This window comes from Bombina bombina, chromosome 2 (genome assembly GCF_027579735.1).
Source record: "Bombina bombina isolate aBomBom1 chromosome 2, aBomBom1.pri, whole genome shotgun sequence".
NCBI lineage: Eukaryota > Metazoa > Chordata > Amphibia > Anura > Bombinatoridae > Bombina > Bombina bombina.
The window spans coordinates 1,412,684,949-1,412,700,158 of NC_069500.1; the positions used below are offsets into that span (position 1 = coordinate 1,412,684,949).

Genomic DNA, 15,210 nt, shown 5'->3' on the forward strand with positions numbered 1-15,210 from the left:
GAGCATATAACATACTAACAAGGAGCATGTGACATACTAACAAGGAGCATATAACATACCAACAAGGAGCATGTAACATACTAACAAGGAGCATATAACATACTAACAAGGAGCATATAACATACTATCAAGGAGCATATAACATACCAACAAGGAGCATATAACATACCAACAAGGAGCATATAACATACCAACAAGGAGCTTATAACATACTAACAAGGAGCATGTGACATACTAACAAGGAGCATATAACATACTAACAAGGAGAATGTGACATACTAACAAGGAGCATATAACATACTAACAAGGAGCATATAACATACTAACAAGGAGCATGTAACATACTAACAAGGAGCATATAACATACTAACAAGGAGCATATAACATACTAACAAGGAGCATATAACTTACTAACAAGGAGCATATAACATACTAACAAGGAGCATATAACATACTATCAAGGAGCATATAACATACCAACAAGGAGCTTATAACATACTAACAAGGAGCATGTGACATACTAACAAGGAGCATATAACATACTAACAAGGAGCATGTAACATACTAACAAGGAGCATGTGACATACTAACAAGGAGCATGTGACATACTAACAAGGAGCAAATTACATACTAACAAGGAGCATGTGACATACTAACAAGGAGCATGTAACATACTAACAAGGAGCATGTAATATACTAACAAGAAGCATATAACTTACTAACAAGGAGCATATAACATACTAACAAGGGGCATGTAACATACTAACAAGGGGCATGTAACATACTAACAAGAAGCATATAACATACTAACAAGGAGCATGTAACATACTAACAAGGAGCATGTAACATACTAACAAGGAGCATATAACATACTAACAAGGAGCATATAACATACTAACAAGGAGCATATAACATACTAACAAGAAGCATATAACATACTAACAAGGAGCATATAACATACTAACAAGAAGCATATAACTTACTAACAAGGAGCATATAACATACTAACAAGGAGCATATAACATACTAACAAGAAGCATATAACATACTAACAAGAAGCATATGACATACTAACAAGGAGCATATAACATACTAACAAGGAGCATGTAACATACTAACAAGGAGCATATAACATACTAACAAGAAGCATATAACATACTAACAAGGAGCATGTAACATACTAACAAGAAGCATATAACATACTAACAAGGAGCATGTAACATACTAACAAGAAGCATATAACATACTAACAAGGAGCATGTAACATACTAACAAGAAGCATATAACATACTAACAAGGAGCATGTAACATACTAACAAGGAGCATATAACATACTAACGAGGAGCATGTGACATACTAACACGGAGAATATAACATACTAACAAGGAACATGTGACATACTAACAATGAGAATATAACATACTAACAAGGAGCATGTGACATACTAACAAGGAGCATATAACATACTAACAAGGAGCATATAACATACTAACAAGGAGCATGTGACATACTAACAAGGAGCATATAACATACTAACAAGGAGCATTTAACATACTAACAAGGAGCATATAACATACTAACAAGGAGCATTTAACATACTAACAAGGAGCATATAACATACTAACAAGGAGCATGTAACATACTAACAAGGAGCATATGACATACTAACAAGGAGCATGTGACATACTAACAAGGAGCATATAACATACAAACAAGGAGTATGTGACATACTAACAAGGAGCATATAACATACTAACAAGGAGCATGTAACATACTAACAAGGAGCATATAACATACCAACAAGGAGCATATAACATACTAACAAGGAGCATATAACATACTAACAAGAAGCATGTGACATACTAACAAGAAGCATGTAACATACTAACAAGGAGCATATGACATACTAACAAGGAGCATGTGACATACTAACAAGGAGCATATAACATACTAACAAGGAGCATATAACATACTAACAAGGAGCATATAACATACTAACAAGGAGCATGTGACATACTAACAAGGAGCATGTGACATACTAACAAGGAGCATGTGACATACTAACAAGGAGTATGTGACATACTAACAAGGAGCATATAACATACTAACAAGGAGCATATAACATACTAACAAGGAGCATGTGACATACTAACAAAGGAGCATGTGACATACTAACAAGGAGCATATGACATACTAACAAGGAGCATATAACATACTAACAAGGAGCATGTGACATACTAACAAGGAGCATATAACATACTAACAAGGAGCAAATAGCATACTAACAAGGAGCAAGTAACATACTAACAAGGAGCATATAACATACTAACAAGGAGCATATAACATACTAACAAGAACAATATAACATACTAACAAGGAGCAAATAACATACTAACAAGGAGCATATAACATACTAACAAGGAGCATATAACATACTAACAAGGAGCAAGTAACATACTAACAAGGAGCATATAACATACTAACAAGGAGCATATAACATACTAACAAGGAGCATATAACATACTAACAAGGAGCATATAACATACTAACAAGGAGCAAGTAACATACTAACAAGGAGCATATAACATACTAACAAGAAGCATATAACTTACTAACAAGGAGCATATAACATACTAACAAGGAGCATATAACATACTAACAAGGAGCATGTGACATACTAACAAGAAGCATATAACATACTAACAAGGATATAAAATACTAACAAGGAGCATATAACATACTAACAAGGAGCATATAACATACTAACAAGGAGCATATAACATACTAACAAGAACAATATAACATACTAACAAGGAGCAAATAACATACTAACAAGGAGCATATAACATACTAACAAGGAGCATATAACATACTAACAAGGAGCAAGTAACATACTAACAAGGAGCATATAACATACTAACAAGGAGCATATAACATACTAACAAGGAGCATATAACATACTAACAAGGAGCAAGTAACATACTAACAAGGAGCATATAACATACTAACAAGGAGCATATAACATACTAACAAGGAGCATATAACATACTAACAAGGAGCAAGTAACATACTAACAAGGAGCATATAACATACTAACAAGAAGCATATAACTTACTAACAAGGAGCATATAACATACTAACAAGGAGCATATAACATACTAACAAGGAGCATGTGACATACTAACAAGAAGCATATAACATACTAACAAGGATATAAAATACTAACAAGGAGCATATAACATACTAACAAGGAGCATATAACATACTAACAAGGAGCATATAACATACTAACAAGAACATATAACATACCAACAAGGAGCATATAACATACTAACAAGGAGCATGTAACATACTAACAAGGAGCATATAACATACTAACAAGGAACATATAACATACTAACAAGGAGCATATTACATACTAACAAGGAGCATGTAACATACTAACAAGGAGCATATAATATACTAACAAGGAGCATATAACATACTAACAAGGAGCATATAACATACTAACAAGGAACTTATAACATACTAACAAGGAGCATATAACATACTAACAAGAAGCATATAACATACTAACAAGGAGCATATAACATACTAACAAGGAGCATATAACATAATAACAAGGAGCATGTAACATACTAACAAGGAGCATATAACATACTAACAAGGAGCATGTAACATACTAACAAGAAGCATATAACATACTAACAAGGAGCATATAACATACTAACAAGGATATAAAATACTAACAAGGAGCATATAACATAATAACAAGGAACATATAACATACTAAAAAGGAGCATATAACATACTAACAAGGAGCATGTAAAATACTAACAAGGAGCATATAACATACTAACAAGGAGCATGTAACATACTAACAAGGAGCATATAACATAATAACAATGAGCATGTAACATACTAACAAGGAGCATATAACATACTAACAAGGAGCATGTAACATACTAACAAGAAGGATATAACATACTAACAAGGAGCATATAACATACTAACAAGGAGCATGTAACATACTAACAAGGAGCATATAACATACTAACAAGGAGCATATAACATACTAACAAGGAGCATGTAACATACTAACAAGAAGGATATAACATACTAACAGGGAGCATATAACATACTAACAAGGAGCATGTCACATACTAACAAGGAGCATATAACATACTAACAAGGAGCATGTAGCATACTAACAAGAAGCATATAACATACTAACAAGGAGCATATAACATACTAACAAGGAGCATATAACATACTAACAAGGATATAAAATACTAACACTGAGCATATAACATACTAACAAAAAGCATATAACATACTAACAAGGAGCATATAACATACTAACAAGAAGCATATAACATACTAACAACGAGCATATAACATACTAACAAGGAGCATATAACATACTAACAAGGAGCATGTGACATACTAACAAGAAGCATATAACATACTAACAAGGATATAAAATACTAACAAGGAGCATATAACATACTAACAAGGAGCATATAACATACTAACAAGGAGCATATAACATACTAACAAGAACATATAACATACCAACAAGGAGCATATAACATACTAACAAGGAGCATGTAACATACTAACAAGGAGCATATAACATACTAACAAGGAACATATAACATACTAACAAGGAGCATATTACATACTAACAAGGAGCATGTAACATACTAACAAGGAGCATATAATATACTAACAAGGAGCATATAACATACTAACAAGGAGCATATAACATACTAACAAGGAACTTATAACATACTAACAAGGAGCATATAACATACTAACAAGAAGCATATAACATACTAACAAGGAGCATATAACATACTAACAAGGAGCATATAACATAATAACAAGGAGCATGTAACATACTAACAAGGAGCATATAACATACTAACAAGGAGCATGTAACATACTAACAAGAAGCATATAACATACTAACAAGGAGCATATAACATACTAACAAGGATATAAAATACTAACAAGGAGCATATAACATAATAACAAGGAACATATAACATACTAAAAAGGAGCATATAACATACTAACAAGGAGCATGTAAAATACTAACAAGGAGCATATAACATACTAACAAGGAGCATGTAACATACTAACAAGGAGCATATAACATAATAACAATGAGCATGTAACATACTAACAAGGAGCATATAACATACTAACAAGGAGCATGTAACATACTAACAAGAAGGATATAACATACTAACAAGGAGCATATAACATACTAACAAGGAGCATGTAACATACTAACAAGGAGCATATAACATACTAACAAGGAGCATATAACATACTAACAAGGAGCATGTAACATACTAACAAGAAGGATATAACATACTAACAGGGAGCATATAACATACTAACAAGGAGCATGTCACATACTAACAAGGAGCATATAACATACTAACAAGGAGCATGTAGCATACTAACAAGAAGCATATAACATACTAACAAGGAGCATATAACATACTAACAAGGAGCATATAACATACTAACAAGGATATAAAATACTAACACTGAGCATATAACATACTAACAAAAAGCATATAACATACTAACAAGGAGCATATAACATACTAACAAGAAGCATATAACATACTAACAACGAGCATATAACATACTAACAAGGAGCATATAACATACTAACAAGGAACATATAACATACAGGGAGTTCAGAATTATTAGGCAAGTTGTATTTTTGAGGATTCATTTTATTATTGAACAACAACCATGTTCTCAATGAACCCAAAAAACTCATTAATATCAAAGCTGAATAGTTTTGGAAGTAGTTTTTAGTTTGTTTTTAGTTTTAGCTATTTTAGGGGGATATCTGTGTGTGCAGGTGACTATTACTGTGCATAATTATTAGGCAACTTAACAAAAAACAAATATATACCCATTTCAATTATTTATTTTTACCAGTGAAACCAATATAACATCTCAACATTCACAAATATACATTTCTGACATTCAAAAACAAAACAAAAACAAATCAGTGACCAATATAGCCACCTTTCTTTGCAAGGACACTCAAAAGCCTGCCATCCATGGATTCTGTCAGTGTTGTGATCTGTTCACCATCAACATTGCGTGCAGCAGCAACCACAGCCTCCCAGACACTGTTCAGAGAGGTGTACTGTTTTCCCTCCTTGTAAATCTCACATTTGATGATGGACAAAAGGTACTCAATGGGGTTCAGATCAGGTGAACAAGGAGGCCATGTCATTAGATTTTCTTCTTTTATACCCTTTCTTGCCAGCCATGCTGTGGAGTACTTGGACGCGTGTGATGGAGCATTGTCCTGCATGAAAATCATGTTTTTCTTGAAGGATGCAGACTTCTTCCTGTACCACTGCTTGAAGAAGGTGTCTTCCAGAAACTGGCAGTAGGACTGGGAGTTGAGCTTGACTCCATCCTCAACCCGAAAAGGCCCCACAAGCTCATCTTTGATGATACCAGCCCAAACCAGTACTCCACCTCCACCTTGCTGGCGTCTGAGTCGGACTGGAGCTCTCTGCCCTTTACCAATCCAGCCACGGGCCCATCCATCTGGCCCATCAAGACTCACTCTCATTTCATCAGTCCATAAAACCTTAGAAAAATCAGTCTTGAGATATTTCTTGGCCCAGTCTTGACATTTCAGCTTGTGTGTCTTGTTCAGTGGTGGTCGTCTTTCAGCCTTTCTTACCTTGGCCATGTCTCTGAGTATTGCACACCTTGTGCTTTTGGGCACTCCAGTGATGTTGCAGCTCTGAAATATGGCCAAACTGGTGGCAAGTGGCATCTTGGCAGCTGCACGCTTGACTTTTCTCAGTTCATGGGCAGTTATTTTGCGCCTTGGTTTTTCTACACGCATCTTGCGACCCTGTTGACTATTTTGAATGAAACGCTTGATTGTTCGATGATCACGCTTCAGAAGCTTTGCAATTTTAAGAGTGCTGCATCCCTCTGCAAGATATCTCACTATTTTTTACTTTTCTGAGCCTGTCAAGTCCTTCTTTTGACCCATTTTGCCAAAGGAAAGGAAGTTGCCTAATAATTATGCACACCTGATATAGGGTGTTGATGTCATTAGACCACACCCCTTCTCATTACAGAGATGCACATCACCTAATATGCTTAATTGGTAGTAGGCTTTCGAGCCTATACAGCTTGGAGTAAGACAACATGCATAAAGAGGATGATGTGGTCAAAATACTCATTTGCCTAATAATTCTGCACTCCCTGTACTAACAAGGAGCATGTAACATACTAACAAGGAGCATATAACATACTAACAAGGAGCATGTAACATACTAACAAGGAGCATATAACATACTAACAAGGAGCATGTAACATACTAACAAGGAGCATATAACATACTAACAAGGAGCATATAACAAACTAAAAAGGAGCATATAACATACTAAAAAGGAGCATATAACATACTTACAAGGAGCATATAACATACTAACAAGGAACATATAACATACTAACAAGGAGCATATAACATACTAACAAGGAGCATATAACATACTAACAAGGAACATATAACATACTAACAAGAAGCATATAACATACTAACAAGGAGCATATAACATACTAACAAGGAGCATATAACAAAATAACAAGGAGCATATAACATACTAACAAGGAGCATGTAACATACTAACAAGAAGCAAGTAACATACTAACAAGGAGCATATAACATACTAACAAGGAGCATATAACATACTAACAAGGAGCATATAACATACTAACAAGGATATAAAATACTAACACTGAGCATATAACATACTAACAAGAAGCATATAACATACTAACAAGGAGCATATAACATACTAACAAGAAGCATATAACATACTAACAAGGAGCATATAACATACTAACAAGAAGCATATAACATACTAACAAGGAGCATATAACATACTAACAAGGAGCATATAACATACTAACAAGGAACATATAACATACTAACAAGGAGCATGCAACATACTAACAAGGAGCATATAACATACTAACAAGGAGCATGTAACATACTAACAAGGACCATATAACATACTAACAAGGAGCATATAACATACTAAAAAGGAGCATATAACATACTAAAAAGGAGCACATAATATACTTACAAGGAGCATATAACATTAACAAGGAGCATATAACATACTAACAAGGAGCATATAACATACTAACAAGGAACATATAACATACTAACAAGGAGCATATAACATACTAACAAAGAGCATATAACATACTAACAAGGAACATATAACATACTAACAAAGAGCATATAACATACTAACAAGGAGCATATAACATACTAACAAGGAGCATATAACATACAAACAAGGAAAATATAACATACTAACAAGGAGCATATAACATACTATCAAGAAGCATATAACATAATAACAAGGAGCATATAACATACTAACAAGGAGCATATAAAATACTAACAAGGAGCATATAACTTACTAACAAGGAGAATATAACATACTAAGAAGGAGCATATAACATAATAACAAGGAGCATATAACATACTATAAAGAAGCATATGACATACTAACAAGGAGCATATAACATACTAACAAGAAGCATATAACATACTAACAAGGAGCATATAACATACTAACAAGTAGCATATAACATAATAACAAGGAGCATATAACATAATAACAAGGAGCATATAACATACTAACAAGGAGCATATAACATAATAACAAGGAGCATATAACATACTAACAAGGAGCATATAACATACTAACAAGGAGCATGTGACATACTAACAAGGAGCATATAACATAATAATAAGGAGCATATAACATACTAAGAAGGAGCATATAACATAATAACAAGGAGCATATAACATACTAACAAAGAGCATATAACATACTAACAAGGATATAAAATACTAACAAGGAGCATATAACATACTAACAAGGATATAAAATACTAACAAGGAGCAAATAACATACTAACAAGGTTATAAAATACTAACAAGGAGCATATAACATACTAACAAGGAGCATATAACATACTAAAAAGGAGCATATAACTTACTAACAAGGAGCATATAACATACTAACAAGGAGCATATAACATACTAACAAGGATATAAAATACTAACAAGGAGCATATAACATAATAACAAGGAGCATATAACATACTAACAAAGAGCATATAACATACTAACAAGGATATAAAATACTAACAAGGAGCATATAACATACTAACAAGGATATAAAATACTAACAAGGAGCATATAACATACTAACAAGGATATAAAATACTAACAAGGAGCATGTAACATACTAACAAGGAGCATAAAAAATACTAACAAGGAACATATAACATACTAACAAGGAGCATATAACATACCAACAAGGAGCATATAACATACTAACAAGGAGCATATAACATACTAACAAGGAGCATATAAGATACTAACAAGGAGCATATAACATACCAACAAGGAGCATATAACATACTAACAAGGAGCATATAACTTACTATTAAGGACCATATAACATACTAACAAGGAGCATATAACTTACTAATAAGGAGCATATAACATACTAAAAAGGAGCATATAACTTACTAATAAGGACCATATAACATACCAACAAGGAGCATATAACATACTAACAAGGAGCATATAACTTACTAATAAGGACCATATAACATACTAACAAGGAGCATATAAGTTACTAATAAGGACCATATAACATACTAACAAGGAGCATATAACTTACTAATAAGGACCATATAACATACTAACAAGGAGCATAATAACTTACTAATAAGGAGTATATAACATACTAACAAGGAGCATATAACTTACTAATAAGGAGCATATAACATACTAACAAGGAGCATATAACTTACTAATACGGAGTATATAACTTACTAACAAGGAGCATATAACTTACTAACAAGGAGCATATAACATACTAACAAGGAGCATATAACAAACATACTAACAAGGAGCATATAACATACTAACAAGGAGCATATAACATACTATCAAGGAGCATATAACATACTAACAAGGAGCATATAACATACTAACAAGGAGAATATAACATACTAACAAGGAGCATATAACATAATAACAAGGAGCATATAACATACTATCAAGAAGCATATGACATACTAACAAGGAGCATATAACATACTAACAAGGAGCATATAACATACTAACAAGTAGCATGTAACATACTAACAAGGAGCATATAACATAATAACAAGGAGCATATAACATACTAACAAGGAGCATATAACATAATAACAAGGAGCATATAACATACTAACAAGGAGCATATAACATACTAACAAGGAGCATGTGACATACTAACAAGGAGCATATAACATAATAATAAAGAGCATATAACATACTAACAAGGAGCATATAACATAATAACAAGGAGCATATAACATACTAACAAAGAGAATATAACATACTAACAAGGATATAAAATACTAACAAGGAGCATATAACATACTAACAAGGATATAACATACTAACAAGGATATAAAATACTAACAAGGAGCATATAACATACTAACAAAGAGCATATAACATACTAACAAGGAGCATATAACATACTAACAAGGAGCATATAACATACTAAAAAGGAGCATATGACTTACTAACAAGGAGCATATAACATACTAACAAGGAGCATATAACATACTAACAAGGAGCATGTAACATACTAACAAGGAGCATATAACATACTAACAAGGAACATATAACATACTAACAAGGAGCATATAACATGCCAACAAGGAGCATATAACATACTAACAAGGAGCATATAACATACTAACAAGGAGCATATAACATACTAACAAGGAGCATATAAGATACTAACAAGGAGCATATAACATACTAGCAAGGAGCATATAACATACTAACAAGGAGCATATAACTTACTAATAAGGACCATATAACATACTAACAAGGAGCATATAACTTACTAATAAGGACCATATAACATACCAACAAGGAGCATATAACATACTAACAAGGAGCATATAACTTACTGATAAGGACCATATAACATACTAACAAGGAGCATATAACTTACTAATAAGGACCATATAACATACTAACAAGAAGCATATAAGTTACTAATAAGGACCATATAACATACTAACAAGGAGCATATAACTTACTAATAAGGAGTATATAACATACTAAGAAGGAGCATATAACTTACTAATAAGGAGCATATAACATACTAACAAGGAGCATATAACTTACTAACAAGGAGCATATAACATACTAACAAGGAGCATATAACATACTAACAAGGAGCATATGACATACTAACAAGGAGCATATAACATACTAACAAGGAGCTTATAACATACTAACAAGGAGCATATAACATACTAACAAGGAGCATATAACATACTAACAAGGAGCATATAACTTACTAATACGGAGTATATAACATACTAACAAGGAGCATATAACTTACTAACAAGGAGCATATAACATACTAACAAGGAGCATATAACATACTATCAAGGAGCATATAACATACTAACAAGGAGCATATAACATACTAACAAGGAGCTTATAACATACTAACAAGGATATAAAATACTAACAAGGAGCATATAACATACTAACAAGGATATAACATACTAACAAGGATATAAAATACTAACAAGGAGCATATAACATACTAACAAGGAGCATATAACATACTAACAAGGAGCATATAACATACTAAAAAGTAGCATATGACTTACTAACAAGGAGCATATAACATACTAACAAGGAGCATATAACATACTAACAAGGATATAAAATACTAACAAGGAGCATGTAACATACTAACAAGGAGCATATAACATACTAACAAGGAACATATAACATACTAACAAGGAGCATATAACATGCCAACAAGGAGCATATAACATACTAACAAGGAGCATATAACATACTAACAAGGAGCATATAACATACTAACAAGGAGCATATAAGATACTAACAAGGAGCATATAACATACTAGCAAGGAGCATATAACATACTAACAAGGAGCATATAACTTACTAATAAGGACCATATAACATACTAACAAGGAGCATATAACTTACTAATAAGGACCATATAACATACCAACAAGGAGCATATAACATGCTAACAAGGAGCATATAACTTACTGATAAGGACCATATAACATACTAACAAGGAGCATATAAGTTACTAATAAGGACCATATAACATACTAACAAGGAGCAAATAACTTACTAATAAGGACCATATAACATACTAACAAGGAGCAAATAACTTACTAATAAGGACCATATAACATACTAACAAGGAGCAAATAACTTACTAATAAGGAGCATATAACATACTAACAAGGAGCATATAACTTACTAATAAGGAGTATATAACATACTAACAAGGAGCATATAACTTACTAATAAGGAGCATATAACATACTAACAAGGAGCATATAACTTACTAACAAGGAGCATATAACATACTAACAAGGAGCATATAACATACTAACAAGGAGCATATAACATACTATCAAGGAGCATATAACATACTAACAAGGAGCATATAACATACTAACAAGGAGCATATGACATACTAACAAGGAGCATATAACATACTAACAAGGAGCTTATAACATACTAACAAGGAGCATATAACATACTAACAAGGAGCATATAACATACTAACAAGGAGCATTTAACTTACTAATACGGAGTATATAACATACTAACAAGGAGCATATAACTTACTAACAAGGAGCATATAACATACTAACAAGGAGCATATAACATACTATCAAGGAGCATATAACATACTAACAAGGAGCATATAACATACTAACAAGGAGCTTATAACATACTAACAAGGAGCATATAACATACTAACAAGGAGCATATAACATACTAACAAGGAGCATATAACTTACTAATAAGGAGCATATAACATACTAACAAGGAGCATATAACATACTAACAAGGAGCTTATAACATACTAACAAGGAGCATATAACATACTAACAAGGAGCATATGACATACTAACAAGGAGCATATAACATACTAACAAGGAGCATATAACACACCAACAAGGAGCATATAACATACCAACAAGGAGCTTATAACATACTAACAAGGAGCTTATAACATACTAACAAGGAGCATGTGACATACTAACAAGGAGCATAAAACATACTAACAAGGAGCATATAACATACTAACAAGGAGCATGTAACATACTAACAAGGAGCATATAACATACTAACAAAGAACATATAACTTACTAATAAGGAGCATATAACATACTAACAAGGAGCATATAACATACTAACAAGGAGCATATAACTTACTAATAAGGAGCATATAACATACTAACAAGGAGCATATAACATACTAACAAGGAGCATATTACATACTATCAAGGAGCATATAACATACCAACAAGGAGCATATAACATACTAATAAGGAGCATATAACATACTAACAAGGAGCATATAACATACTAACAAGGAGCATATAACAAAATAACAAGGAGCATATAACATACTAACAAGGAGCATGTAACATACTAACAAGAAGGATATAACATACTAACAAGGAGCATATAGCATACTAACAAGGATCATATAACTTACTAATAAGGAGCATATAACATACTAACAAGGAACATATAACATACCAACAAGGAGCATATAACATACTAACAAGGAGCATATAACATACCAACAAGGAGCATATAACATACTAATAAGGAGCATATAACATACTAACAAGAAGCATATAACATACTAACAAGGAGAATATAACATACTAACAAGGAACATATAACATACTAACAAGGAGCATATAACATACTAACAAGGAGCATATAACATACTATATGCAAAGGATGAGGTTGTAAAGAATAGAGCAGAGTAATATTTGTATTCATAATGAAACACACAGGGCAAGAATACAAGTGGAGCACTAAATTATCTTGCTTGCGGGCGTGCGATAAATAACCAGCCATAACAAGTGGCTGGTTATTGGTACTGCAAGCTCGCGGTAGCAATTAGCGCTTATAATATTAATCAGAGATTAGATATTTGGATAACTTTAGAAATGTGCCCCAAATCTAGGGTGACAAGATGTCCCTGATTTTAGGGGACAGTCCCTGGATTGAGGGGGCTGTCCCCAGGAAGACGGTGAGAGCCCCGTGCTTGTTAGCGGCGCTCATGGGAAGTTGATAGATTTATCTGTTTTAGACACTGATTAGTTGCGTAGAGCTACAGCAGCGGTTCCGCTTCCCCTGGGTACTTCACCTCTGGTGCTCACAGCGCAACTTAAGCTAAAAGCTTCGGACCCCTCTCTATATAGGGCTCAAAGGTTGTTAGTGTTTAGTGAGTAGCGGAAGCATGTTATATATGTGTAGGCGCAATGGAATCGAGAGACTGAGCCCTTGTTAGGTAGGTCTAGTATGGTAGAAGATAGGGAAGCAATGTGGGAAACCCCCCGGCTTTCAAAATGTATTTTTTTTTTTTTTTTGAGGGGAACATAGCAGGGATTAAACACATAAGCGGGATTTGACCTGGATGATTTCTAGGGGCAAAAAAACATAATTTATGCTTACCTGATAAATGTATTTCTCTTGAAGTGTATTCAGTCCACGGGTCATCCATTACTTATGGGATTATATCTCCTTCCCAACAGGAAGTTGCAAGAGGATCACCCAAGCAGAGCTGCTATATAGCTCCTCCCCTCACATGTCATATCCAGTCATTCGACCGAAACAAGACAAGAAAGGAGAAACCATAGGGTGCAGTGGTGACTGTAGTTTGAATTAAAAATTTAGATCTGCCTTAAAAGACAGGGCGGGCCGTGGACTGAATACACTACAAGAATAAATTATGTTTTCTCTTGTTAAGTGTATTCAGTCCACAGGTCATCCATTACTTATGGGATACCAATACCAAAGCTAAAGTACACGGATGATGGGAGGGACAAGGCAGGAACTTTAAACGGAAGGAACCACTACCTGTAGAACCTTTCTCCCAAAAACAGCCTCCGAAGAAGCAAAAGTGTCAAATTTGTAAAATTTTGAAAAAGTGTGAAGTGAAGACCAAGTTGCAGCCTTGCAAATCTGTTCAACAGAGGCCTCATTCTTAAAGGCCCAGGTGGAAGCCA

At 33.5% G+C, this 15,210-nt stretch overlaps 1 protein-coding gene across 1 annotated transcript in view; it reads right to left on the minus strand.

The window, feature by feature from the left end:
• Positions 1-15,210, minus strand: part of SFXN5 (sideroflexin 5) — a 923,442-nt gene that overhangs the window by 708,199 nt on the left and 200,033 nt on the right. The window lies entirely within an intron of this gene.